The following is a 6515-nucleotide window of genomic DNA, read 5'->3' as shown; positions in this document are numbered from 1 at the left end:
ACATTTACCGTACTCTAGGTTTTAGAAGCAAGTCAGTAGGTCCAGCTCACATTCAAGAGGTGTTGCCCAGGGTATAAATACCGGGAGGTGGAGATTATACTGGGGCCATCTTGGAAGCTGCCTGCCACAGGTTCCCTTCTCTTCTCACTACACCTTGGACACATTTAAAGTTTAATTACCAGCCACCCATGAGAGGGAGATGATTTACAAACTTATATTTGCAGTCCAGACCTTCCCTCTCTGTTCCAGACCCATGTCCAACTGATCGATTGCCATTTCACTTGGATTTCTCGAAGGCTACTCAAATACAGAATGTCTAAAGCTGGACTCATGGGTTTCACCCAAACCCGTTCTTGTTCCACTATTCCCTATATGTGGGCATGGGACAGGCTAAGATGTGAGACAGAGAGGCAGATGGGTGGTCCAGCTCCCCTCCACGCAGTGTCCAGTTGCTCTGCCCCTTCTGCCAGATGTTGTCTTCAGCCACATGGTCAAAGCTGGCTCACCTGCCTGATGCCCATGTTCCAGCCCAAGGGAAGCGGGGGAAAGAAAGAAAGTGAAGAGTAAGCAATTTCCTTTTTAAAAGATCTGACCCAGAAAAACACGTCACTTCTACTCACATCCTGTGGACTCATCATGAAGCTGCAGATAGGGAGTGAGCTGTAGTGGGAGGGCTGGGCACCCCGTGTCTAGTGCAGCTGTGTCCCCAGTTAAAATACGGGGGGTTATACTACTGCCTAGACTGGGTTCTCCCAGGAGAAGGGTCTGAGGCAGGGGACCTATGTGCTCTTATTTTATTACGGAATAAAGTCCCAGGGAATAGGAGTAAGTCACAAGAGGAGTGAGGCAGGAAGGAGGATGCATATTGTGAATTGGCCCATCTGTAGGACAACTACTCCAAGTTATGTAAACTTCCCCTGAGGACCAGCCCTCTGGGAGAGAATGCAGGAAGAATTTTTCCACTGGCTTCTCTCTCCCAGTGGTCAAATTTGGTCCCCTGGGGTGCTAACCCTTTTGTTTTTCTGACTGCCTGCAAGGACACGGGCATCAGCCGTATCAACAGGAAGCCCCAGCGTGGGAGGCGAGGAGGCGTGGTCGGGCCAGTGGTGAGGAGCCCTCTATCCGGCTGTGCCTGCGGGTCCATTGGAGCCCTTGGTAGAGCTGGAGCAAAAGGGAGAGGAGCCCGAGGACATCTGAACTGGCCCATCAGAGGACTCGATGCAATCACTAAAGGAAGGAGAAAATAGACACTGAGGTTCTCTTACCACTTTCTGCCACACCCTGTTTCCATGAATGACACCCCTATTCATTTAGTTCCAGCAAGTGAGAAACCTAAGAGGCACCCTGACAGCTCCCTTGTCCTTAGACCTGCATCTGATCCCCAATATCTCCGTAATCTATTCGCTTCTCTCCATTTGGACCACCACGCTCTTAATCAGAGCCTCTATCATCTTCCGTGGGGACAAATGTCTCCTAATTGAACTCTTGTCCTCCTTCATGTCCATTTCCCACATACAGCCTGAGTGGCTTTTCTGAAACACCAACTGGATCTTGTCACCACGCCCTGCTAATGTAAACCCTTCACAGCTTTCCATTGCTTGGAGGATAAAGACAAAACACCTCAAGTTGGCCCACAAAGCCAGTGTGGCCTGGCCCCTCATTGTCTTCTGTTCCAGCCTCACCTGCCTACTTTTGGCCTCGGCTTTCTGAAGCTCCAGGCTGCCACAGGACCTTTGCACATGCTCTGCCCAGTGCTTGCCATCCTTTTCTCCTACCCGCCTTCTCATCTTGAAGCTCTCAGAGCAGTTACCTTTTCTCAGGAAAGTCTTTCTTGATTTTCCTGACTGGGACAAACTCCTATTATATATGTATCCAGTCCTGGATTCCCCAAGAAGCAGACTAAGTATGCATTTTGTATTGCAGGCATTAGTGAAACACAGTCACTCTTAATTTTTCGTAAGATGCTAATTTCAAAGAAGTCATCATGGGAAAGACAAGACTTTTTGAAATTTCTCTACACTTACATTTTTTTTTTTGGCTGTGCCACGGGTTTGCAGGATCTTAGTTCCCCAACAGGGATTGAACCTGTGCCCTCGGCAGTGAAAATGTGGAGTCCTAACCACTGGACCACCAGGGAATTCCCCTACACTTATCTTTTGATTCTGCTTGTTTTTATTCTAAATTGATTATGGAAGAGGTCATAATCTTTTCAGTGCTTAAAACCTCTAAGAGCCGGCCTCTAAAACTCTGGCTGTGGGAAAGGAACTCTCCTTGTAAGACTTTCCACAGTTGCAGCTTTGCTTTTTTACGTAAGTAGATGTTTGTCTCCCCGACAAGGCTCTCAGTCTTTTGAAGGTAGAGGCCTACGCAGTGTTCTGACTCACCAGTGAGCTTAGCGCATACAGAGGAGAAATGCAGTAAACCTTCGTTAAGTGAGTCACAGGCTCCTGGAGCTCCAGCCTGGCTCAGCCACTTACTGGCTCTGTCCCTATACCTGTCTGCGCTGAAGATCACTTCTTATCTGAGTGGCTGGTGCCTGAGAAATAGGGAAATGTATTTCCAGAGAGAGAAAGAGGAAAAAAGCCATGCACATATTTTAAGAGATGTGATTAGTTAAATTTCTATGTGGCTAAGACTGGAATAGCTAAGAGGGGTTGAATGAAGAATATTTCTAGATTCGCACTTCTTGCTTGGGCCCATTCAATTGTATTTCCACTTTTTTTTTTTACAATAAATGCTACAATAAATGGGTGTGATAGGAGAGGTTTCAGTACAAATTTGATGGAGATAAACGGTTCTGATAAGAAATTCTCAATGTCTTAAACGGTGGATGAAGCAGGCAGAGTGGAGGCTGGGATTGCTATCCTGCAAGCAACCACAAGGTGGCGCGAGGTGCTCAGCAATGCGAGTCTTGCCTCCAGGGATTTGACTGTCAACCTTTTTCCAATCAATTGTCAGTTTATTTATTCTAACAGTTTCCTTAGTCTCTTTCTAGTCCATAATTTTCTTTAATAAAACAGAGTTACATTTTCCCCTTTCATGTGTATCTTTACAGAGTGACATGCTTGATGGAGAGTCATGAATAATATTGAGGATGATTCAATGTCTCTGGGTTTTACTCCTGCACCATCCAAAGAGAAAATGACAAGAACATTTCTTTTCCTATATCAATGTCATAATATGATATTGGATAATTGCAGTGCAATGTAATCACATTTCAGGAGAGAATACATAGCTTAAAACACTGAGCTGGGTGTAGGGGCCTAGTGCTTGATTCTCCAGGATACTGGGGGCCCGAGCTGGTTTCTAAGACTTGCTCAGCCCCAGAATCTTCCACCGATTTGACTGTAAGTCCTCTTTGCTAAGGATTCCTAGCACAGCCCCAGAACTGGAAGATTCTGGGGTTGGCAATTCCAGATGCCATGGGAGCCTAGAGGAAGGAGACGTCTGCCTTACCTGAGCCCGCCCAACTCACGGGCTCAGCTTGTGGGGTCTCTGAACCCAAGGCAAGGCCGGAAAGCCAGTGCTGGGAATCGGGCTCAGAGGAAGGTCAAGGCTGAGTACCGGCTCATGTCCACCAGAGGTCAGCATCGCCCAGCAGTCAGAACCATTGCAGCTACCAGCCAGGCCCAGGATATACCTCAGGAGGCCGCTCTGCACTCCTGTCTGGCAGGGACACCCGTATCTGGTGCTTATTTCCATCTCCTCAACCACTTCTGGGCCTCAGTTGTCACAAAGGTGGGAGATGCTGTAGCACCTGCCTCGTGCCTTCTTGGCTAAGGTAGTTGCCATTGGATACCTGTGGTACCACTGGAGCCCTGGAGCTGATGGGTGACTCATCAGCCAATCCCTGTAGCATCCAGAGACAGCTACCCCTCTGTGCTCACAGCAAGCGGTTGACTATCCCACTGGATGCTATCCAAGCGTTGGGCAGGTAGATCAGGCAGCTTTCCTAGCTCAAGAAACTAAGGAAATGTCATTAAAAAAGAGCAAGAAAAAAAATATGACTTCACAAATTGTTCAAAAAATACGATTTCACAAACTGTATACCATGGTGATTAAGACTGCAACCACCGCTTCCCCCCCAAAAAAGACTGCAGACTCTGGAAACAGCCATCCAAGGTTTGAATCCTACTTCCTATACTTGGAAATTTAGGAAAGTGGACAAATTTCTTTGTGCCTCAATTTCTTTCTCTTTTTCTTTTCTTTTTCTTCCTGAGTCACCAGAACACAATTTAGACCATCACCAAGTGAAACTGTAGTCTTAGGCCCTGAAATGCAGTTTTCTTTACATTTGCCTGTGATGCCTCTGGGCTCCCACCTCTGACCCAAGGCCGCCAAGTCCTCCTGAGAGCTCAGTGTGTGCCTCAATTTCTGCATCTGCAAACTGGGAATGTTATCATTCCTACTTATCATAAAGAACCCTCCCTATCCCATAAGGTTATTGTGAGGATTAAGTGAGATAATTGTAAAGGCAATGTTTACTGAGCAATTGCTCTGTGCCAGGCACAGACCTAAGTCTTTTTATCTTGTATCTCAGAATTCTGGCCACTGCTGTCTGTTATTACCTGCTTTTTATAGTTCATGAAATCAAGGCTTGGAGAGGTACAGTAGCAGAGCCAGGAGTTGAAACCAGGCTTTTTGCCTTCAGAGTTTACTTTTTAAATCATCGCAAAGCATGTTGGTCTTGCAAATGATCCTTTTGCTATTATAGTCCTGTGAATTCTTGTGAGCCCTGGATGACAGCCCTAGGTGAATTTTTTTTTTTAATTCAACCTCACGGTGCAGACAGGCTGCTTGCAATTGAGCTAACGCTGCAGCGCAGGAGAAAGCTGGCTCCGTGTAGGAGATTCCTCTGGCATCCCCCTTCGGTGAAGCACGAGCAGACACTCTTTGGGTGTAGAAGCAGAGTCCTGCATCGAGAGAGTATATCCTGGCTATAGAGTGTTCAGGCTTCTGGAGTCTAGGCTGAGAGTTCAAATCCTCCCTCTGTTACACAGAAGCTGCTTGCTCCTCAGCTAGTGATGTGACTCTCTGAACCTTGGTTTACTAATCTGTAAAATGGGAATCATAATGTAAATTATCTTATACATTTTTTTTTTTTTTACTTTTTAAGCTCCTTTTATTTCTCCCACCTGTAATATTTTTGTTTCATGACTCTGATTTATTCTAATCAGAGTCTAATTAGTCTAATCTAATTACTAGAACTATATATTTTATTTTATGTTAAACATTTTTATTTTATATTGGAGTATAGTTGATTTATAATGTTCTGTTAGTTTCAGGTATACAGCAAAGTGAATCTGTTATACATATACATGTATCTATTCTTTTTCAGATTCTTCTCCCATATAAGTCACCACAGAGTATTGACTAGAGTTCCTTGCTATACAGTAGGTCCTTGTTGATTATCTCTTTTATATACAGTAGTGTGTATGTATTAATCCCGACCTCCTAATTCATCCCTCACCCCCACCTTTCCCCATTGGTAACCATAAGTATTTTTTTCTAATACCTTATAAAATTTTTATGAATTTAAAAAATTTTTGTGAAATTACATTGGGAAAAGCATTTAAATATGTGTTTGCAGTGCCTGATAAAGTTTACCTATCAGGACGTGATAAGCTTTACTTATTACTTTATTTGTATACTGTATTTATTTATTACTGTATTTACGTGGAGCTCTCGTGTAAGGAGAAGAGAACTCACATCCCTCCCGATTCTACCTTGGGACCAAAAAAAATCTGAGTTCTCCCCTTAGCCTTAGCCTTTGGTTTAGATAATTGTTTCCTAATGAGCCTGCCCATTCCAAGATGGCTCCAGAGTGAACGTTTTAAAGCTTGGATATGATCCTTTAGCTCAGCACTGCCCCATAGGAATATATTGGGAACTACACGTGTACTTTTTCTTTTTTCTTTTTTTTTAATTGAAGTATAGTTGTTTTTTTTATTATTATTATGACTTTTATTTATGTCTCTCTACTTTTCATAGTTTCTGAACTTTGCATCATGAACATTATTGCTTTTATAATTGAAAAAAACCTATTTTTTTTTAAATTGGGAAGAATATTTGAAATACACATGACAAGAGTTTTTATCCTTTACATATAGATGCTTTCATATGTCACCACGTAAAATTCTAAAATAAAAGTGGACAAAGGACATGAACAAGCTAATCACAAAAGAAATATAGATGCTAATGAACATGTGCATGGAAGTTCAACCTTAATCAAAGCATCATTAATCAAATAGACAAAAATTAATAATGAGATGAGATTGCTTGCTATTAAATTGGCAGATTAATGGTCATATCCTCTGTTAGCATGGGTGCAGTGGGATAAGCGCTCTCACATACTATTGTTAGGAGTGTAAACTGATCCAAATTCCTGGAGGCGCATTACACAACTTACAAATGTTCATTCTCTTCACATGGTGATATCATGCAAAAGAATTTTCCTCTGAAGAAAATCAGAGATACTCGCAAAAAGTTCTGCACAACATACACGTGTACTTTTA

The sequence above is a fragment of the Eubalaena glacialis genome, chromosome 10 (genome assembly GCF_028564815.1).
Source record: "Eubalaena glacialis isolate mEubGla1 chromosome 10, mEubGla1.1.hap2.+ XY, whole genome shotgun sequence".
Taxonomy (NCBI): domain Eukaryota; kingdom Metazoa; phylum Chordata; class Mammalia; order Artiodactyla; family Balaenidae; genus Eubalaena; species Eubalaena glacialis.
This window is presented reverse-complemented; position numbering follows the sequence as displayed.